At 41.0% G+C, this 24,045-nt stretch overlaps 1 pseudogene; it reads left to right on the forward strand.

Moving 5' to 3' along the window:
* Positions 1 to 1,100: 1,100 nt before the first annotated feature.
* The window catches only part of LOC128577029 (protein enabled homolog), a 79,151-nt pseudogene continuing 56,206 nt past the window's right edge, over positions 1,101 to 24,045 (forward strand).

Raw genomic sequence — 24,045 nt, forward strand, 5'->3', positions numbered from 1 at the left:
GCTCATATTTACATGTGCTCTCTGTGTTCAGAGAACTTTATTTTTTTTATTATTAAATCATAGCTGTGTACATTAATGCCCTCAGCTTACTTTTTAATTTTCTCTTTTTCTGGGTGTGCCCTCCTCTGCCAAGAATGGGGTCTTTGGTCCCCATTCTGCCTGCAGAATGTAAATATGAAAATGATCTAAACTCTAATACTGTAAAACTAATAACTGGGAGGAATTTGGAGTAATTTCCTCAACTGAGAGAGTAGAGCTTCAAAAGATAAGTATAAATGGAAGTTCAAGTACATTACACAAAAGATTGAAGGTAAACTAATTGAGGAGCTAACAAAAAAAGGAAAGAAAGTCAATATTGTTTAAAGGAAATAAATCAAGATTTTGAAGAAAAAGCTTCTTATTAAGAATTGTGGGGCGGCACCTGTGGCTCAGTGAGTAGGGTGCCAGCCCCATATACTGAGGGTGGTGGGTTCAAACCCAGCCCCGGCTGAACTGCAACAAAAAAAAATAGTTGGGCGTTGTGGCGGGCGCCTGTAGTCCCAGCTGCTTGGGAGGCTGAGGCAAGAGAATCACATAAGCCCAAGAGCTGGAGGTTGCTGTGAGCCGTGTGATGCCACGGCACTCTACCGAGGGCAGTAAAGTGAGACTCTGTCTCTACAAAAAAAAAAAAAAAAAAAAAAGAATTGTGGAAATACAGAGAGGCAGAGCATGATGGTGGACAGGATGGATGTGTAACCCACCTCTCCCAAGTCATTAGGTGATAAAAGAGGGGTCTGGACCCTTTCCCCTTTCTCCAGCTGGACAAACAGCTGGAGACGCGCAGCAAATTGGTGGATTGCTGTATATGAGGGGTAATTTAAAACCTCAGACTCTGTTGTAGAGATTTTTCCCTGTTTGGCCATGCTGGCCGGCAGGCCCCACCCTTACGGAGGACAGCAGCTTGTAAATACTGGCAAAACCCAATTGACAAAAATTTATTCCTGAGCTGAGGGTGACACCCAAAAGGAGAGCCACTAAAAACCACGGGTAGCTAGGCAACCCAATAGAAAATTGAAGGGAAGAGATCCCGCCCGGGAAACACACATTTTGAACTATTCGAAATGGCGGACGCCTTCTCCCAGAACAATAGGAGTGATTAAATAGACCAGAGCATTCCTGGTGGGGAATGTTGGAGGAGGCTGACAGTTCAGGTGGTGCAGCGAACTGGTGGGTCCCGATTCAAAACAGAAACTCTGAAGCACAAAAGTGAGAATAAGGTCCCCGAGTGCTCCAGCCGCGGGAGCCGGCTGCAGCTGCGGGACGCTTCAGCAGCCGCAGGACCCATCAGCAGCCGTGCAAGCTGCCAGCAGCTGCACAAGCCGCCAGCAGCACCCTCACCCACAGCTGATTGCAGTTACCAGACTGCAGGAGAACGTGGGAGCAGAGTGGAAAGATTTGTGAAGCGTGGACTCCTGCACTGAGTGGAGAGGTCAGATAGGAGTGCCGTCTGGAACAGAGCAGCTGAGGTTGCACAATAGTTAGGTGACAAACTTTTACAGAAACTCCAAAATGGCCATCAGCCAGGTAGGGTGGTTACCGTGTTAACAGTATAAACTGTGAATCAGGTATAAGCCTGGGAATCACTCAAAGCGCCACCTGGTGTCCAGAAAGTATATTGCATTATAAATATAATCCTACGAAAGTTGATCCCTACATCATACATATAGATGTATATTTCTACATATATACAAGAATAATATTTTTGTGGTTGGTGCCTTTTTTTCTTTTCACCTTTTTTTTTTTGTTCTGTTTTTTTCCTCACAATTTTCTTGGAGGAGCTATGGTTAACTTTTTATTATTTTTTTATAGATTTTTTTTATTTCTATTTTTTCTATTTTTAATTTCTCCTTTCTTCTTTAACTTTTTTATGAACACCACTTTTTTCTTTTTTTTAAATTATTTCATGATTATCAGTATTTATATTGTAGTTGTTTTTTGTTGTTGTTGTCATGGGTGTTGTCTTTATGTCTAAGTGTCTCTGTTTGTGCATCTATGGGCTCGTGTGTCTGGTAGCCTTTGTATCTGTTTATTTGCTCATTTGGTCTCAATGAGCTTGGTGTTACAACCTGCGATTCTGAGCTCCCAGCACTCCCCTCCACTCTCACTCTGAGGTCTGGAGGCCTTCCCCCAGGAGTCCAGATTCTTCGGTGATTTCTCGAGAGGCGTATACAGGACCTGGACTTCAGCTGGACAGTGCTGATACTGCAGCATGGGAGTGAGGAGACGACGGTCGGCTGAGAATGAATCACGCCAGGGAGGCAGTGCACTGAGGTGCAGAGCAGCAGCCATCTTTAGCAATAACAAGGCCCACCCCCAAATATCCTGAAGCCACTTCCCCGTCTCCCTGGGCAACCAGAGGAGGCCAGGCATCTTCTCAGATGGCAACCACTGCAGAACAGATCTGGGACTGAAACTCAGGCCCTGTGAGTAAAGGGTTTGCCTGACGCGGTACTGGCCTGGGTGAAATGTGGGGACTAGAAAACGCATGCGCAGAGCCGGGAAACTCCCAGGGCGGGGCTGACCCAGAGGACCACTTTACTGAGCTTAAGATGCACCTGGCCCTCAGGGGATCACCAGCCTATAGACAAAGGAGGACAGGAGGATAGAGCTGACAGCTAACCATGCTGCCAATACAAACCTGCAGGAGTAAAGACAGGGCCTCAAGCACAGGTTCTGGGAACCCAACCAGCCCCTCTTCTACAGAGGAATTTAGCAGGAACAGAAACAAACTCCCACAGGGTTGCTGTGTTCTGCCAGTAACATCAATCAAGGGCGGGGCTAGAACTGAGTGAACACCCCCCAGCCTCCATCAAGCGCCCGAGGTTGACAGGCCTCACCACACAATGCTGGAGAGAGCAGCGGCCTGGCTGAGCAGATACAGACTTCCTTGTGATTTAGGCAGGTGCAAACCTCTGGAGTATCTGCTCACTGGAGACAACTGACTGGTCACAGCCTGTGGGGCTAGCAGTGACTGGGTGTGACAGACCTGCAAGGTGGGGAAGGAGGCATCAACCTTCCCAGACTAATCTATTTGCTGGGTGGGTTCCCTGGACTTCATGGAGCACCGGAGCAAGTCATATTTGTGTTGTCACCAGACACCTGGGTTCCAGTTGCCAAAGACCTTTTAAACCCTCCCACCTGAGACAGGTACTGACTGAGACAATTGATTTGGACCTTTTAAACTGAGCAAATCACCTGAGGACTATTCAAGTGGTGCCCTGGGTGTGTGGTTGTAGGAAGGTTTGATTTTCCTTTTCCAATTGTTGCCTGTGGGGGGTGGGGTGACTTAATTAATGGTATTTCTCCACAGTCGATACTTCAACCCAGAGTAACTGTTTCACTAGGGTTGAACAGAGACCAGTTGAAAACAACAGAACCACTTAGCCCAACCACATCAAATAGGTCCCCAACGTCTCAGGCTGTAGCACTGCACGGGTCCTCGACTAGGCTCCAGGGCAAAAATCAAATGGTGTAAAGTAATCATGGGGCGCAATCAGCGGAAAAACTCTGGTAATATGAATAACCAGAATAGATCAACACCCCCCCCCAAGGAAAAATATGGCAGATGTAACTGAAGATCCCATTCATAAACAGCTGGCCAAGATGTAAGAAATCAAATTCAGAATTTGGATTGCAAACAAGATTAACAGAATGGAGGAAAATTTGGAATTAGAAATCCAAAGACCAATTCAAAAGTAAGAATTAGAAATTCGAGGAGAAATTCAAAAATTGTCTCAAGAATTTAATGAATTTAAAGACATAACCACCAAAGATTTTGATGCACCGAAGCTAGAATTTGCAGCCCTCAAAGATCTGAAAAACACAGTAGAATCCCTCAGTAACGGAGTGGAGCAGGCAGAAGAAAGGATTTCTGACATTCAAGACAAGGTGTTTGAACACTCCAAAACTCTCAAAGAAGAAGAGAAATGGAGAGCAAACATGGATCATTCTCTCATAGATCTCTGGGATACTTCAGAGAAGGCTAATATCCACATCATTGGAATCTCTGAAAGTGATGAAGTGGCCTTGCAAGGCACAGAGGTGCTTCTCCATGAAATTATGAAAGAAAAATTTCCAGATATGTCAAGAGATTCTTAAATCCAGATAGCAGACAGTTTCAGAACCCCAGCACGACTCAATCTGAATAAGACATCCCCCAGGCATGTCATAATTAAGTTCACTAGCATCAATATGAAGGAGAAACTTCTAAAAGCAGCTAGACACAAGAAATTTATTACCTACAAAGGGAATAATATTAGAATGACTGCAGATCTCTCTGTTGAAATCTTTCAAGCCAGAAGAGGGTGGTCATCGACTTTTAATCTCCTAAAGCAAAATAACTATCAACCCCGGATCTTGTATCCAGCTAATCTGAGTTTCATTTATGATGGGGAAATGAAATACTTTAATGACATTCATATGTTGAAGAAATTTGCCATAACCAAACCAGTTCTCCAGGATATTCTCAGACCTATACTCCATAATGACCACCCCAATCCTCTACCACAAAAATAAACTCACTCAGAAACTTTTGATCAAACTCCAACTTACAGAATGGTGAAAGGATTAAAATTGTCCACTGGACTTTTGAAAAACTTGATACCCAAAATTTTACCAGACCTATCCATATTCTTCATTAATTGAACAGCTTAACTGGCACAGGTTAGCTGACTGGATACAAAAACTCAGGCCAGATATCTGCTGCATACAAGAGTCACATCTTACTTTAAAAGACAAATATAGATTCAGGGTGAAAGGATGGTGGTCCACATTTCAGGCAAATGGTAATCAGAAAAAAAGCAGGTGTTGCAATTCTATTTGCTGAAACAATAGGCTTTAAACCAAAAAAAGTAAAGAAACATAAGAATGGTCACTACATATTTGTTAAGGGTAACACTCAATATGATGACATTTCAATTGTGAATATTTATGCACCCAACCAGAATGCACCCCAATTTATAAGAGAAACTCTAACAGACACGAGCAACTTATTTCCAGCACCATAATAGTCAGAGATTTCAACACTCCTTTGGCAGTGTTGGATAGATCCTCCAATAAGAAGCTGAGCAAAGAAATTTTAGATTTAAACCTAACCATCCAACATTTGGATTTAGCAGACATCTACAGAACATTTGATCCCAACAAAACTGAATACACGTACTTCTCATCAGCCCATGGAACATACTCCAAAATCAATCACATCTTAGGTCACAGTCTACCCTCAGTAAATTTAAAGGAATAGAAGTTATTCCTTGCATCCTCTCCGACCACCATGGAATAAAATTTGAACTTGGTAACAGGAATCTGCACACTCATACAAAAACATGGAAGTTAAAAAACCATATGCTGAATGATAGCTGGGTCATAGATGAGATTAAGAAGGAAATCACCAAATTTTTGGAACAAAATGACAATGAAGACACGAATTATCAGAATCTCTGGGATACCGCAAAGACAGTCCTAAAAGGGAAATTTATAGCACTGCAAGCCTTCCTCAAGAGAACGGAAAGAGAGGAAGTTAACAACTTAATGGGACATCTCAACCAACTGGAAAAGGAAGAACATTCCAACCCTAAACCCAGTAGAAGAAAAGAAATAACCAAAATTAGAGCAGAATTAAATGAAATTGAAAACAAAAGAATTATACAACAGATCAATAAATCAAAAAGTTGGTTTTTTCAAAAGCTCAATAAAATAGATAACCCTTTGGCTAACCTAACAAGGAAAAAAGAGTAAAATCTCTAATTTCATCAATCAGAAAGGACAAAGACAAAATAACAACAGACTCCTCAGAAATTCAAAAAACTGGAGAGGAGGAGCAAGGTGGCGGCTGAGTAACAGCTTCCCTGCAACTGGGCACGGTGAGTCTGGGGAGATAAGACTCCAGGCATCTCTGGCTGGTAGGATCTGCCTATCATCATCCCTTTGAGGATACAGGGAGTCAGCAAGGGACTTCTGGACCCCAAGAGGAGGAGAAAAACAGTGGAAAACTGGCAAGTGGTTGCGTGTGTTCAATTGACCTAATCCCACTGGCAGCCATAAGTACAAGCAGTAGTGAGACTGCAAACTGGAAAGGCCTTACCTGTGAACTGCTTTCGGATTTGGCACTCAGTTGAACTGCCTTGGGGAGAGCTTGAGCAGAAGGGTGGAGAACTTTGGGCATTATCTAGGGCCCCAGACTGAGCCACTGAGCCAGACGGAGCTAATAGTGTTCGGCTGTGGGCTACAGGGAGCCATTGTGAGAAAACTACCCCAGCAAGCTCGGCCCTCAGGGTCACAAAGCAAGGATCGGGCTGGAGCTAGTAACCTAGTGACTGTGCAGCCTAAAGGTGGGGACTGAGCTGCCCTACAGCCTTAACCCTCAGGGGCAGACTGAGACCAGTTTTTGCACACTGGACCCTCGGGCTGTTGCCCTGTGCAGAGTGCCATGGCATCACAGCTCATAGCAACCTCAAATTCCTGGGCTTGGTGCTGCCCGGACATCCATTAGAGCTGCGCCGTGACCCCTGACCAACAACCTGTGCCCGCCGGGCCTCCGCATGCCCTGACCAGGAACTCCAGGAGCCGCACAACCCTGCGTCCTCCCTCCTGCACCATCCCTGCCTCCACACCGGCCCACTTGTCTGGCCAGAGACTCTGGTAGCTGCGTGCCCTCCGGAGCCCTCCCTGCCTCTGTGCAGAGACCCTCCCCTGGCCAGAGACTGCTGGAGCCTTGGGCTCTCTGTGCCAAAGTCACTGGGCGCCAGGCACTCCCAGAACTGTACGCACCATGTCCCGCCCTGTTGCTGGATTCAGGTGTGTCACACTCTGGAGCTGCTTCCACAACCAGAACTCCCTGGCTGGGACAGCCCCAGAGGAACTACACAGGGTCACGCCCTACAAAGATCCAGCAACAATAGAGTGATCCTGCTGGGGTCTAATCTTGGAGAGACACCTCCCCAACTCTGAGGACGGCCAGAGGCAATGGTGAAAAACAATCATGAGGTGAAATCAACAGAAAAACTCTGGCAATATGAATAATCAGAGTAGATCAACTCCTCCAAGGATCCATGGGGCAGACACAACGCAAGACCCCATGCACAAATAAATAGCTGAGATGTCAGAAATCTAATTCAGAATCTGGACAGCAAATAAGATCAAATCAGAATTCCAAGCAGTAACCCAAAAGATATCTCAAGAATTCAATGAATTCAAAGACCAAATGACCAATGATTTTGACACATTGAGACAAGAATTTGCAGCCCTCAAAGATCTGAGAAACACAGTAGAATCCCTCAGGAACAGAATGGAACAAGCAAAAGAAAGGATTTCTGACACTGAAGACAAAGCTTTCAAACGCTCCCAAACTCTCAAAGAGGAAGAGAAATGGAGGACAAAAACAGATCACTCTCTCAGAGAGCTCTGGGATAATTCGAAGAAAACCAATATTCGTCTTAGAGTGATCCCCAAAAGTGACGAAGTGGCTTCACAAGGCACAGAGTCTCTTCTCCATGAGATTATGAAGGAGAACTTTCCAGACATGCCAAGAGATTCCGAAATTCAGATAGCAGACAGTTTCAGAACTCCAGCATGACTTAACCCAAATAAGACATCCCCAGACACATCATAATCAATTTCACTAAAGTTAATATGAAGGAGAAAATTCTGAAAGCAGCCAGATGAAAGAAAACCATCACCTATTAGGGAAAGAATGTTAGAATAACTGCAGATCTCTCTGCTGAAACCTTTCAAGCTAGAAGAGGATGATTATCAACTTTTAATCTCCTAAAACAAAATAACTTTCAACCCAGGATCCTGTACCCAGCTAAACTGAGTTTCATTTATGACAGAGAAATTAAATACTTCAATGACATTCACATGTTGAAGAAATTTGCCATAATTAAACCAGCTCCCCAGGACAGTCTCAGACCTATCCTCCATAAAGACCAGAGTAATCCTCGACCACAAAAGTAAACCCACCCAGAAAATTTTGATCAAATTCCAACTTCCACAGTCGCAAAAGGATTAAAAATGTCCACCAGACTCTCGAAAGGCTTATCAATATTCTCAATTAATGTGAACGGTTTAAATTGTCCTCTAAAGAGGCACAGGTTGGCTGACTGGATACAAAAACTCAAGCCAGATATCTGCTGCATACAAGAATTGCATCTTACATTAAAAGACAAATATAGACCCAAGGTGAAGGGATGGTCATCTATACTCCAGGCAAATGGAAAGCAGAAAAAAGCAGGTGTTGAAATCCTATTTGTAGACACTATAGGCTTTAAACCAACTGAAATAAGGAAGGATAAGGATGGACACTTCCTATTTGTTAAAGGTAATATTCAATATGATGAGATTTCAATTATTAATATTTATGCACCCAACCAGAATGCACCTCAATTTATAAGAGAAACTCTAACAGACATGAGCAACTTGATTTCCTCCAGTTCCATAGTAGTTAGAGATTTTAACACCCCTTTAGCAGTGCTGGATAGATCCTCCAAAAAGAAGCTAAGCAAAGAAATCTTAGATTTAAACTTAATCACTCAACATCTGGACTTAACAGACATCTACAGAACATTTCATCCTAACAAAACTGAATACACATTCTTCTCATCAGCCCACGGAACATACTTCAAAATCAACCACATCCTAGGCCACAAATCTAACCTCAGCAAATTTTAAAAAATTGAAATTATTCCTTGCATCTTCTCAGATCATCATGGACTAAAAGTTGAACTCAATAACAACAGGAACCTGCATACCCATACAAAAACGTGGAAGCTAAACCACCTTATGCTGAAGGATAGATGGGTTATAGAAGAGATTAAGAAGGAAATCACCCAATTTTTGGAACAAAACAACAATCAAGACATGAATTATCAGAACCTCTGGGATATTGCAAAGGCAGTCCTAAGAGGGAAATTTATAGCACTGCAAGCCTTCCTCAAGAAACCGAAAGGAGAGGAAGTTAATAACTTAATGAGACATCTCAAGCAACTGAAGAAGGAAGAACACTCCAACTCCAAACCCAGCAGAAGAAAAGAAATAACCAAAATCAGAGCAGAATTAAATGAAATTGAAAACAAAAGAATTATACAACAGATCAATAAATCCAAAAGTTGGTTTTTTGAAAAGATCAATAACATAGATAAACCTTTGGCCAACCTAACCAGGAAAAAAAGAGTAAAATCCCTAATTTCATCAATCAGAAATGGTAACGATGAAATAACAGACCCCTCAGAAATTCAAAAAATCCTTAATGAATACTACAAGAAATTCTACTCTTGGAAATATGAAAATCTGAAAGAAATCAAATATCTGGAAGCACGCCACCTACCAAGACTTAGCCGGAATGAAGTGGAAATGCTGAACAGGCCTATATCAAATTCTGAAATAGCATCAACTATACAAAATCTCCCTAAAAAGAAAAGCCCAGGACCACATGGCTTTCCGTCAGAATTCTACCAAACCTGTAAAGAAGAACTAGTGCCTATATTACTAAACCTCTTCCAAAATATAGAAAAAGAAGGAATATTACCCAACACATTCTATGAAGCAAACATCACATTGATCCCTAAACAAGGGAAAGACCCAACAAGAAAAGAAAATTATAGACCAATATCACTAATGAATATTGATGCTAATATACTCAATAAGATCCTAACAAACAGAATCCAACAACACATCAAAAAAAAAAAATTATACACCACGACCAAGTAGGATTTATCCCAGTGTCTTAAGGCTGGTTGAATATACGTTAATCTATAAATGTAATTCAGCACATAAACAAACTAAAAAATAAGGACCATATGATTCTTTCAATTGATGCAGAAAAAGCTTTTGATAATATCCAGCATCCCTTCATGATCAGAACACTTACGAAAACTGGTTTAGAAGGGACATTTCTTAAACTGATAGAGGCCATCTACAGCAAACCCACAGCCAATATCATATTGAATGGAGTTAAATTGGAATCATTTCCACTTAGATCAGGAACCAGGCAAGGTTGCCCATTGTCTCCATTGCTCTTTAACGTTGTAATGGAAGTTTTAGCCATCACAATTAGGGAATAAAAGGAGATCAAGGGTATCCATATAGGGTCAGAAGAGATCAAACTTTCGCTCTTCACAGATGATATGATTCTATATCTGGATAACACTAGGGATTCTACTACAAAACTTTTAGAAGTGATCAAGGAATACAGCAATGTCTCAGGCTATAAAATCAACACTCATAAACCTGTAGCCTTTATATATACCACCAGTGTGATGAAAATGTGTCAAACGGTCTATAAAACCAGTGTATGGTGCCCGATGATCACATTAATGTACACAGCTATAATTTAATAAAAAATAATAAAATAAAATAAACAGTCAAGGACTCTATTCTTTTCACAGTAGTGCCAAAGAAGATGAAATATTTGGGCATATACCTAACAAAGGATGTGAAAGATCTCTACAAAGAGAACTATGAAACTTTAAAAAAAGAAATAGCTGAAGATGTTAACAAATGGAAAAACATACCATGCTCATGGCTGGGAAGAATCAACATTGTTAAAATGTCTATACTACCCAAAGCAAGATATAATTTTAATGCAATTCCTATTAAAGCTCCATTGTCATATTTTAAAGATCTTGAAAAAATAATACTTCATTTTATATGGAATCAGAAAAAACCTCGAACAGCCAAAACATTACTCAGCAATAAAAACAAAGCAGGAGGAATCACGCTACCAGACCTGAGACTGTACTATAAATCCATAGTGATCAGAACAGCATGGTACTGGCACAAAAACAGAGAAGTAGATGTCTGGAACAGAATAGAGAACCAAGAGATGAATCCAGCTACTTACTGTTATCTGATATTTGACAAGCCAATTAAAAACATTCAGTGGGGAAAAGACTCTCAATTTAACAAATGGTGCTGGGTGAACTGGCTGGCAACCTGTAGAAGACTGAAACTGGACCCACATCTTTCACCATTAACTAAGATAGACTCTCACTAGATTAAAGATTTAAACTTAAGACATGAGAGTATAAAAATACTAGAAGAGAGTGCAGGGAAAACCCTTGAAGAAATCGGTCTGGGCGAGTATTTTATGAGGAGGACCCCCTGGGCAACTGAAGCAGCTTCAAAAATACACTACTGTGACCTGATCAAACTAAAAAGCTTCTGCACAGCCAAGAACAAAGTAAGTAAAGCAAGCAGACAGCCCTCAGAATGGGAGAAGATATTTGCAGGTTATGTCTCCGACAAAGGTTTAATAACCAGAATCCACAGAGAACTCAAATGTATAAGCAAGAGAAGAACAAGGGATCCCATCACGGGCTGGGCAAGGGACTTGAAGAGAAACTTCTCTGAAGAAGACAGGCGCATGGCCTACAGACATATGAAAAAATGCTCATCATCTTTAATCATCAGAGAAATGCAAATCAAAATTACCTTGAGATACCTTCTAACTCCAGGAAGATTAGCCCATATCAAAAAATCCCAAGACCAGAGATGTTGGTGTGGATGTGGAGAAAGGGGAAAACTTTTGCACTGCTGGTGGGAATGCAAATTAATACATTCCTTTTGGAAAGATGTTTGCAGAACACTTAGAGATCTACAAATAGACCTGCCATTCAATCCTATAATTCCTCTACTAGGTATATACCCAGAAGACCAAAAATCACATTACAACAAAGATATTTGCACCAGAATGTTTATTGCAGCCCAATTCACAATTGCAAAGTCATGGAAAAAACCCAAGTGCCCATGGATCCACGAATGGATTAATAAACTGTGGTATATGTACACCATGGAATATTATGCAGCCTTAAAGAAAGATGGAGCCTTTACCTCTTTCATGTTTACATGGATGGAGCTGGAACATATTCTTCTTAGTAAAGTATCTCAAGAATGGAAGAAAAAGTATCCAATGTACTCAGTCCTGCTATGAAACTAATTTATGGCTTTCATATGAAAGCTATAACCCAGTTATAACCTAGGAATGGGGGAAGGGGAAGAGGGAGGGGAGGGAGGGTGATTGGTGGGATTACACCTGCAGTGCATCTTACAAGGGTACATGTGAAACTTAGTAAATGTACAATATAAATGTCTTAATACAACAACTAAGAAAATGCCAGGAAGTGTATGTTAACCAGTGTGATGAAAATGTGTCAAACGGTCTATAAAACCAGTGTATGGTGCCCCATGATCGCATTAATGTACACAGCTATGATTTAATATTAATAAAAAAAACAAATAACAACAACAAAAAAAGAATTGTGGAAATAACCAATAAAATAACAACAACAACAAAACCACCTCAAAATATTCAAAAGAGTCTCAAGAGTATCAAGTGATACTCTGATTAGTAGGACTGGAAGTAAGAGCAGGAAGAATCTTTGAATGGCTATTCCATTCAGTCATTCCTTCCTTCAGCAAATACTTACAGAGCCTCTACTATTGTACAAGGTGTGATTCAAAGCACTGGGATGTAGGGATGGACAAAGCAGAGAATGTTTCTGCCCTCAAGCAACTCACATTCCAGTAGAAGGAAAGTATACAAGAAACAAGTCTCTTCCCCAAAGAGATTGCTACCAGCACAAGCTAACTAAATTTTGGAGGAGGCTTCTGATTGTCATCCACCTTCAACCAATAAGATGATTGGGCCACACACCTCCCACATGCTAAATTTGCTTGTCATGCTCTGTACCCATCTACATTTTTCACAATAATTATGGACTTCTCACTCATACCACGAGCTGTATCACAACCCTTTGCTTTTGGGCAACAGATGGCAATTACCTACTAGGCAGCAGACACTGTGCTGAATATGAGGGTCATGGCTGCCCACATGAGTTACCTCTGTGCAAATTTGAAAAAGGCACTCCTGCTGCAGACAGATCCTTCTGTGCCAACATGCATGACTTGGTGAGTACAGTGAAGGCTGGATTTTAGTCCCCATTGGCCCCCTCAGCCAGATTCTCTTGTGCAGTGAACAGTTGTACGCAGCAGGTCTATGGGGATGTGACAATAAAAAAAAGAGCCTTGTCACTAACTAGAAACATTCTAGGTTCCCCCAAGGAGGCCCATAGGACATCTACATTTGCTCTCCCCATACAGTGTCTCCTCCATCTGCCCCTATTATATATCTAGGGACCACTCCCAGGGCCAAATCATATTCTCAGAGATTATGAACACTGTCACCTTCGCTTCCAGCTGCCCCCTTTTTATGTGTATTCATCTTATCTGTCCCCATTCCTTACTAGGCTCAGTCAATCTCAACCCCAACCAGCACCCCACCATGTACTCTACACCCTTAGGGTCCAATGCTGCAAAAAGAGACACCCAAAGACACAATATGGGAGATTTTGGAGCAAGTCAGTATCTCTAGTATTGACCCTACTCCACCCATTCAGCAGGCAGGGAGTATAAGGCAGCGGTATAACCCTGCTCTGTCTTAGGTTATCACATCACCCCCAAATAGATGGCCAACATCTACTGAAAGTGGTTTCTGCATCCCTTGGTGTTGGCCAAATCTCCGTTCTTTGTACCTCGTCCCCAGATCCAGCCAACTGAAGCAAAACCCAGTGGAGACCACCTTTGTACCAGTTGGAAGCATTTACTTATCTATTTTCCACTAGCATGCAAGAGCACTGGCAGGTAGGTAACTCACTAAGAGGCCTGGATGAAGTGGTCTCTCCCAGAGAAAGAGCAGGTTTGCCCCAAGATAAATTCCAGCTCTTCTGCTTAGAGCCACGGGAAGAAATGCTAAAACCAAACCAAGCAAAACAATGGCAACCCCAGCGGTCTTTCATCTGCTCTCAATCTAGACAGTTTCAGAAGAATGCTCATCATGAGAGGATCACTAGGGGTTTGCTTGTACTAGCGGAACATAAACATTTACATTGCCTCTATTCTCTTCAAGAACAGTGAGAGGGTAAGGCCTCAGCTGAGAGTTTAAAGGAAGACTGTACAGACATTGCAAAGCCAGTGTAGGTAAGTGGCTGCCTTTAACTAACTGGGACCTTGGACTTGGGAGTCAAACTATGTCAGTTCAAATCTCAGCTTCACCATTTATGATTCTTCTTTTTTCTTTTCTTTTTAAAATTTTGTTAGGAAACTGTTAACCTCTTGTAAGTCTAGGTGTCACAGAAAGTACACAGGCTCTGAACACTTGACTGTCCAGTTTAAATCCCTGATCACAGGCAGCACCCATAGCTCAGTGGGTAAGGCGCCAGCCACATACACTGAGGCTAGCAGGTTCGAACCCAGCCCTGGCCTACTAAACAACAATGACAACTGCAACAAAAAAATAGCCAGGCATTGTGGCAGGCGCCTGTAGTCCCAGCTACTTGGGAGGCTGAGGCAAGAGAATCACTTAAGCCCAAGAGTTTGAGGTTGTTGTGAGCTATGACGCCACAGCACTCTACCAAGGGCGACATAATGAGACTGTCTCAAAAAAAAAAGAAAAGAAAAGAAAGGTTAGGGTCAACTGTGGCATTCCAAAGGTCATCCTTTGCAGAGGTCTCCATCAATAGCAACCACAGAGAGACATTCTCTCTTGTTTTTCCTGGTATCTAGTAGCTAACAGTTAGATGAAAACAGATACACATGGGTAAACAACAGATTCTCAGAGAGAGAGCAGTCTAAAATCCAAGGGAGAGAAAATGAACATTTTCCTAACTTCCCTAGCTCACAGGCACCTCACATATTTATGCAGAGAAATACCCCTTTCCCTTTATTTACCTTCCCATTTTCAGGGCATGAGAAATAGACTCATAATGGATAAAATAATGAGTAAGATTCAGTGAGCGCTTGCTATAGGTAAGGCTGTGGATATTCTCATTGAAGGCTTATAACAGCCCCTTAATGTAAGAATAATTATAATTCTCATTTCAGAGATGAGGAAACCAAAGCACAGTATCTTCCTGAAGGTCACACACCTGGTAAGTGGGTGATCAGGAATTTATTTTTTATTTAATTTTTTTTTTTTTTGAGACAGAGTCTCACTTTGTCTCCCTCGATAGAGTGCCATAGTGTCACAGCTCTCAGCAACCTCCAACTCTTGGGCTTAAGCAATTCTCTGGCCTCAGCCTCCCAAGGAGCTGGGACTACAGGTGCCCACCACAACGCCCGGCTATTTTTTTGTTGTAGTTGTCATTGTTGTTTGGCAGGCCCAGGCCAGGTTCAAACCCGCCAGCCCCAGTGTATGTGGCCAGGGCCGTAACCATTGTGCTACAGGCGCCGAGCCAACCCTAACCTTTCTTGTTGGAAGGAAGGCCCAGAGTAATATGCCAGGCTCAGTAACTAAGATGTGGGCAAATGTGCTGCTATGGAGAGAGGTGAGGCCTGGGGCAAGGCTAAGCTCGAGTGGGCAGAGCTTCTCTTGGCGGGGTGAAAAAGGAGAAGCAAGATGAAGCTGTATTCAAGGATGAAGGGCATGAGGGCTCTTTCCATGATGGACCTACCTCTCTGGTAATTTTCTGTTGGTCTAAGGACGTGGATATGAGCATATGAATAATTGATTATTTTTTTAAAGTCCCTGTACTCGAAATTCCTTTCAGTTATCCCCAATCCTTCTGCAAAATCTGTACAACCCTGGTAGTGATGTTAGGAAGGAAAAATGGGAGGACATGATAGGAAGATGTGGCTTCTCTTCATTCAGTGTCTGTTTATCTTCCTTTGGAGGGGACTTTTGGGCTGGATGTCTGGAGGAGACCAGCAGAAAACTGAGTTTTGGCCCATGGGAGCAGCAGGGAAAAGTGGCTGCCGGACAAATGACTGGGGGTAGGGGTGGAGGGGGTGGAATGTGAGCCCAACCCTCGGCTTTGTAATACGAGAATCACTAGAAGAAAATAACTCATGAAGGAGGAAGAGTAGGATAACCTTAGAGCTACCAACTGTGTATCCTTGGATGTGTTACTTAACATCCAGGTGCCTCAGTTTTCTCATCTGCCAAATGGGGATAGTGATAGTACTGTATACATAGGATTACTATGAGGACAAAATGAGTTAACATTTGCAAAACATTTCAAACAGCAACTGACACATGTTAAGCATGATAGAAGCGTTTGTAAAATAAGAGTTTGCATGACAGAAATGTGGGGCAACTGATAAAACATTGAAAATACAGAATTGGGCAGTAAGAATTTATCTCCCCATTCAGGGGAAAAACACACTCCATCTATGCCACACAAGAAGGGTACTCTAGCATGGAGCAGGGGTCCAGGCCCCACTGCTTTCCAAATTAAGCTCATTTTTCCACATGGACCAGACTCCACAGGCGTCTAATGCAGATTCGCTCACTCTCCAGCCAGAGTACAACAAGGAAGGTGATTTCAACCCCCAAGTGAAGAATAACTTTCTTCTTGAGACACCCTTCTATATTTACACAAAGATGCGTGGACAAGGGTGCTCACTGCAGCATTTCTTATAACTGTGAAAAACCAGACCCACTGTAAATGGCAATCAAAAGGGACTGGCCAACTGATAAAGACACGATCAGATGATCAGACAGTGAAAGGAAGAGGTCCGTCTATAGATGGGTGGGCTGCTATGTAGGCAAAATATACTGCTCAGTGAAAAGAATTAGAAGCAGAATTGTATCAATAATGTGATCTCATCTGTATGTGTCTGTCTAAAAGTGGCATAAACACACACCACGTGCTTTTATATAAAGCAAAAATTCCTGAAAAGGTAAACAAGAAAATGATAACAGTGGTAATCTCTCTGGGGGACAGAGCTGGGGATAAGGGTGAAGGAAAAGGAGATTTTACTTTACAAAGCTCGAGGGTTATTTCAATTTTGGCCTATTTTCACAATAAAGATATTGTTTTTTTCTGGTTTTCCTTCTTTTCAAATTTCTCCTTGAGCATTTTTTCTGATTAGAGTATAAGCAATATATGTTTATTCTTTTTTCATACTTTAACTTTTTATTTTTAAATAATCTCGCACTTAACAAAAAGTTGCAAAGATAGTACAAGAATTCCCATATACCCTAGCTTGGCAAGTGTTAATATCTCGCATAATCCCATACAATTCTCAAACCCAGGAAATTAACATTGATATGATACTACTGACTAATCTTATAGACCTTGCCAAAGTTGTCAATTGCTCCATTATGGCTCATTTTCTGGCCCAAGATTTAATCCAGGATCTCACCTTGTATTTAGCTGTTCCATTTCCCTGTTCTCCAATTTGGGATAACTTCTTGGTCTTTGTTTCTCATAACCTTGACACTTTTGAAAAGTAATTGGCTATTTTGCAGAATGTCTCTCAATTTGGGTTCGTCTGATGTTCTCTCATGATTAAATACAGGTTAAGCTTTCTTGCTACATTTTTTTTTTTTTGAGACTTTACCTCTTTTATGTTTACATGGATAGAGCTGGAAAATATTCTTCTTAGTAAAGTATCTCAGGAATGGGAAAAAAAGGTTAAGCTTTCTTAAACTTAATTTTTATTAAGTCATTACTGTGTACATTTATGGGGTGCAATGTGTCGATTTGATATACAAAGTGGAATGCTTAAATCAAACTAATTAACATAACCATCACCTCACTTACTTATTTTTTGTGGTAAGACACTTATAATATACTCTTAGTTGTTGTGAAGTGTACCCTTACATTGTGCATATTAGGTGAGATCCCGCCAAATACCCTCCCTCTACTCACCCTCCCTCCTCCCCTCCCCTCTTACTTTCTGGACTATATTTGTGTTTTATCATTCATAGGAATATGTAAGTGTTTATATATTGGTTTCATAATAGGATTGAGTACATTGGATACTTTTTTCCATAAAAAAAGAAAATTTATACAGATTAAAAAATAAAATATGAGCATATGAATACTTACTGCCAAATAGTTTTCTACTATAAAATAGTTCACAAGAAATTTAAACATAATTTTAAAGTTTGTTTCTATCTGGCTATAACACACTAATAAAAATCAAAGTTTGCTAGTAACAACCTTGAAAAGAGCTAATTTTAATAAAAATAAGAAAACTTAATAATATGATAATAATGCTATTGTCTTCCCAAGAAAAAAGATAATTATTGAATGGATTTGAGAAATCTATTACAAAAAGCTTCATTTGTGTCTGACTGGTTTATATGAGGACTTTTGAAATGAATTTAATCTCGGTCAGGTGCAGTGGCTCACACCTGTAATCCTAGCACTCTGGGAGGCTGAGAAGGGTGGATTGCCTGAGCTCACAGGTTCGAGACCAGCCTGAGCAAGAGTGACACCCCATCTCTAAAAAAATAGCTGGGCGTTGTGGCAGGCACCTATAGTCCCAGCTACTGAGGAGGCTGAGGCAAGAGAATCACTTGAGCCCAGAAGTTTGAGGTTGCTGTGAGCTATGACGCCACAGCACTTTACCAAGGGTGACAAAGTGAGACTGTCTCAAAAAAATAAATAAAAATAAAAAATAAATTTAATCTTTAAAACAAAACATTATAAAGACTAAAAAATTGGATGATTTATTATATTAATTGTATTAAAGTATTAATAAACTTTTTGATAGAAAAAAATAAATACAGGTTATGCATTTGAAGGAAGAAAACCATGGAATTGATACCATTTGCATGGCATCCTAACAGGAAGTACACAATGTAAATGTTTCTCATTATTGGTTATGTTAACTGGGATTGCTTGCCTAAGGCCTGACTACTGGGCTTCTCCACTTTCCCTTTTGTAATTGTTTGTAGAGAGAGTTTGAGTCCATGTAAATATCCTCTTTCTATCATACTTTGCCCACACACTGATCCTTTCATGATCCTTGCCTAACACAATTATCACTGTGATATGTGTATTTGCCAAATGGTCATTTTCTATTTCCATCATTCCTTCTACATTTATTAACTGGCATTCTACTGTGACACAAGGCCTTCCCTTCTCTGTATGTATGAATTAGATTATTTCTTTGTAGAACCATGGACTTACCAAAAGAATCTACTTGTGTTGTCATGTTTTAATTTTTGCTGATGTGTTTGGGAGAAATGACATCCTGGTGTTGGTTTAATGTGCATTTCTCCAATTACATGTGAGGGTGGAAGATTAAAGGGTCATTATGGAGGGATTCTGGGAAGACGGCCGACTGGTAGCAACCCTCGGCAGAGGCTCCTGAGAAGAGGAAGAAAAACTGGATGGAATCAGACTCTATGAAGCCAAAGAGGGGGAGCTGAGCCAAAAAAGAAGTTTGGTAAGCTGTAACTCCAAGGAAGAGCATTCAAGAAAACAAATTACAGGTACAAAGTCGATCAACTAGAGGATGGACCCCTCCCCCAAGCAGGGGGCCTGCCTCAGGCTATCGAACAAGCAGGGAAAAAAAGACCTCTCATTTTACCTCACTGGAGAGAGCCGCTAAACTCCAGGTTTCTTTCTCCAGGGAGGTCCCACTTATGAACCTAGACACCACCCCACCAGTCATAAAATTGAACAGATATTTCCCCCCACAAGTCCAAACTAATATCCAGCATCCTTTCATGATCAGACTTCTTAAGAAAATAGGCATAGAAGGGACATTTCTTAAACTAATAAGGCCATCTACGGCAAACCCTTAGCCAATATCATATTGAATGGTATAAAATTAAAAACATTTTCACTCAGATCAAGAATGAGGCAAGCATGCCCACTGTTTCCACTGCTATTCAACATAGTAATGGAAGTCTTAGCCATCACAATCAGGCAAGAGAAGGTGATCAAGGGTATCCAAATAGGGTCAGAGGAGATCAAACTCTCACTCTTCATTGATGATATGATCCTATACCTGGAAAATCCCAAGGACTCAATTCAAAACTCTTAGAAGTGATCAAGGAATATAGCAGCATATCAGAATACAAAATCAATACTTAGAAGTCAATAGCTTTTATATACGCCAACAATAGTCAAGCTGAAAAAAAAATCAAGGACTCTATTCCTCTTACAATAGTACCAAAGAAGATGAAATATCTGGGAATTTACCTAACAAAGGACATGAAAGATCTCTATAAGGAGAACTATGAAACTCTGAGAAAAGAAATAGCTAAAGATGTTAACAAATGGAAAAACATATCATGCTCATGGCTAGGAAGAATCAACATTGTTAAAATGTTCATACTACCCATAACAATTTACAGATTTAATGCAATCCCTATTAAAGCACCATTGTCATACTTTAAAGAACTTGAAAAAATAGTACTTCATTTTATATGGAATCAGAAGAAACCTTGAATAGCAAATACGTTCATTACTCAGAAATAAGAAAAACTCAGGAAGTACCACATTACTAGACTTCAGGCTATACTATAAATCTATAGTGATCAAAACAGCATGGTACTGGCACAAAAACAGAGTGGTAGATTTATGGAACAGAATAGAGAACCAAGAGATGAACCCCGCTACTCATCGCCATTTAACCTTTGACAAGCCTATCAAAAATATTCAGTGGGGGAAAGATTCCCTATTTAACAAATGGCGCTGGGTGAACTGGCTGGCAACCCGTAGAAGACTGAAACTGGACCCCCACCTCTCACCATAAACAAAGATAGACTTTCACTGGATTAAAAATTTAAACTTAGGACATGAAACTATAAAAATACTAGAAGAGAATGCAGGGAAAACACTTGAAGAAATTGGCCTGGGAGAATATTTTATAAGAAGGACCCCCCCCGGGCAATTGAAGCAACACCAAAAATACATTACTGGGATCTGATCGAACTAAAAAGCTTTTGCACAGCCAAAGGCACAGTAAGTAAAGCAAACAGACAACCTTCAGAATGGGAGAAGATTTTTGCAGGTTATGCTTCTGACAAAGGTCTGATAACTAGAATCTACAGAGAACTCAAACTAATCAATAAGGAAAGAATAAATAACCCCATTTCTATGTGGGCAAGAGACTTGAACAGAAACTTCTCTGATGAAGACAGGTGCATGTCCTACAAACACATGAAAAAATGCTCATCATCCTTAATCATCAGAGAAGTGCAAATCAAAACCATTTTGAGATACCATCTAACTCCAGTAAGATTAGCCCATATCACAAAATCTCAAAACTACAGATGTTGGAGTGGATGCAGAGAGAAGGGAACACTTACACTGCTGGTGGGAATGCAAGCTAATACGACCTTTTTGGAAAGAAGTTTGGAGAACACTCAAGGAACTAAAAGTAGACATACTGTTCAATCCTGCAATTCCTCTACTGGGTATATACTCAGATGATCAAAAATCATTTTACAACAAAGACATTTGCAACAGAATGTTTATTGCAGCCCAATTTGTAATAGCCAAGACATGGAAACAGCCCAAGTGCCCATCAACCCATGAATGGATTAACAAATTGTGGTATATGTACACCATGGAATATTATGCAGCCATAAAAAAGAAGGAGACTTCACATCTTTTATGTTTACCTGGATAGAGCTAGAACATATTCTTCTTAGTAAAGTATCTCAAGAATGGGAAAAAAGTATCCAATGTACTCAATACTACTATGAAATCTATATATAATCACCTACACACTCATATAAATTGCAAAATATAACTATAGTCCAGAAAGTAGAAGGGAAGAGGCGAGAGAGGGGAGGGAGGGGCATATGGGAGGAGGGAGGGTATTTGGGGGAAGAGGCAAGAGAGGGGAGGGAGGGGGATATGGGAGGAGGGAGGGTCTTTGGGGGGTACCTCACCTAATGTGCATGATGCAACGGTACATTTCAAAACTATTTAGAAGTGAGTATAATTGTGACGGATGTGTTACTTAGTTCAATGTAAGCATTTCACATTGTATATTGAAGCAGTACACTGAACCCCATAAATGCATCAATGTACAAAGTTATGATTTAATAAAAAACAATTTAAAAAAATAAAGGGCCATTATGATAGAAAGATAGAAAGTTAGATAATTGTTCATGTATCTCCCCACTTTTCTATAGGGTTTTTGAAACTTTGCTCATCGATTTTGAAGATTTCTTTGTATAGTCACAATTCTAGCCCTTTAAAAAAGAAATAAAACAAACAACAAAAAAAGCAATTCTAGTCCTTTATTCAGTACAGATGTTGCACTTTTTTTCCAGTTTATTTGTTGGTTTTTGACTTTGATTTCAATGGGGCTCTTTGCCATGCCATTTTTTTATGTAGTCAAATTTATCAATTTTTTTTTATTGCCTATAGCTTTTAAGTTATGGTTAAAGAGCCTTTCCCCCCACCAAGATTAAAAAGGGAAATTTGTTCGTATTTTCTTTTAATATTTGTGTGGTTCCATGGTTTACAATTGAATCCTTGATCCATTTAAAGTTGATTTTTGTGTACAGTGTGAAGTTTGGAAATATTTTTCCAGATAGCCAGTCAGTATACCCAGTCCCATTTAAAAATCTGTCTTTTTTTTTTTTTTTTGTAGAGACAGAGTCTCACTTTATGGCCCTCGGTAGAGTGCCGTGGCCTCACACAGCTCACAGCAACCTCCAGCTCTTGGGCTTACACGATTCTCTTGTCTCAGCCTCCCGAGCAGCTGGGACTACAGGCGCCTGCCACAACGCCCAGCTATTTTTTGGTTGCAGTTTGGCCGGGGCCAGGTTTGAACTCGCCACCCTCGGTATATGGGGCCGGCGCCCTACTCACTGAGCCACAGGCGCTGCCCTAAAAATCTGTCTTTATGAAGGCTGGGCGTGGTGGCTCATGTTTGAAATCCTAGTACTCACGAAGGCTGAGCCAGGTGGATTGCCTGAGCTCAACAGTTCAAGACCAGCCTGAGCAACAGTGAGACTCCATCTCTAAAAATAGCTGGGCACTGTGGTAGGTACCTGTAGTCCCAGCTACTCAGGAGGCTGAGGCAAGTGAATTGCTTAAGCCCAAGAGTTTGAGGTTGCAGTGAGTTGTGACGCCACAGCACCCTACTGAGCGAGACAAAGTCAGACTCTGTCTCAAAAAAAAAAAAAAAAGTTTTCGTCTTTGACCTAATAGCATATGTTTATTCTTTAAAAAGTTAATGATAAATAAATAAAAATTGGCTCGGCACCTATAGCTCAGTGGTTAGGGCGCCAGCCACAGACACCAAGACAGGCCAGTTTGAACCCAGCCCAGACCAGTTAAACAACAACTGCAACGACAACAACAAAAATATCTGGGCACTGTGGCAGGCACCTGTGGTCACAGCTACTTGGGAGCTGAGGCAAGAGAATTGCTTAAGCCCAAGAGTTTGAGGTTGCTGTGAGCTGTGACACTACAGCACTCTACTGAGGGTGACATAGTGAGACTCTGTCTCAAAAAAAAAAAAAAATAAATAAATAAATAAAATTTTAAGGAAAAAAAAACAAAGGAAAACATCCCTTCAAAAAATCCCACCACCCAGAGATAAGCACAAATTGCATTTTGGTGATTGCTATCGTTTGAACATGCGTCCCTTGTGAAACTCATATTGAAACTTAATCCCCAATGTCTCTGTATTAAGAGGTGAAGTCTTTAAGAGGTGATTGGGTCATGAAGGCTCCATCCTCATGAATGTATTAATCCATTCATCCACTAATGGATTAGGTATCATGAGAGTGAGTCTGCTATAAAAGCGAGTTTGGCATGCTCTTGCTCTCACCATGTGATATCCTCTGCCATGTTATAACAACAAGAAGGCCCTCACGAAATGTGGCCTATTGACCTTGAACTTCCCTGCGTCCAGAACTGTAAGTAAGAAATTTATTTTCCTTATAAATAATCCAGTGTCAGGTAGTCAGTTATAACAACAGAAAACAGACAGTGACTACATGCATCCACATACACACCACACACACACACACACTCTTACCAGGATGGGATCTCATACATGCTGTTTATATCATGGACAAATTTTGGGGATGAGGAGCTGGGAATGGAGTATGAAGCTGGAAGAGCCCTCAATTGGGTAAGTCACTTCACCTATCAGAGCTTCAGTTTCCCTACCTGTCAACATCAAAAAGTGGAAACAAGGCTGGACACGGTGGCTCACACCTGTAACCCTAGCAGTCCGGGAGGCTGAGGTGGGTGGATTGCTTGAGCTCACAGGTTCAAGACCAGAGCAAGAGTGAGACCT

The sequence above is a fragment of the Nycticebus coucang genome, chromosome X, assembly GCF_027406575.1.
Source record: "Nycticebus coucang isolate mNycCou1 chromosome X, mNycCou1.pri, whole genome shotgun sequence".
In the NCBI taxonomy this organism is placed as follows: domain Eukaryota; kingdom Metazoa; phylum Chordata; class Mammalia; order Primates; family Lorisidae; genus Nycticebus; species Nycticebus coucang.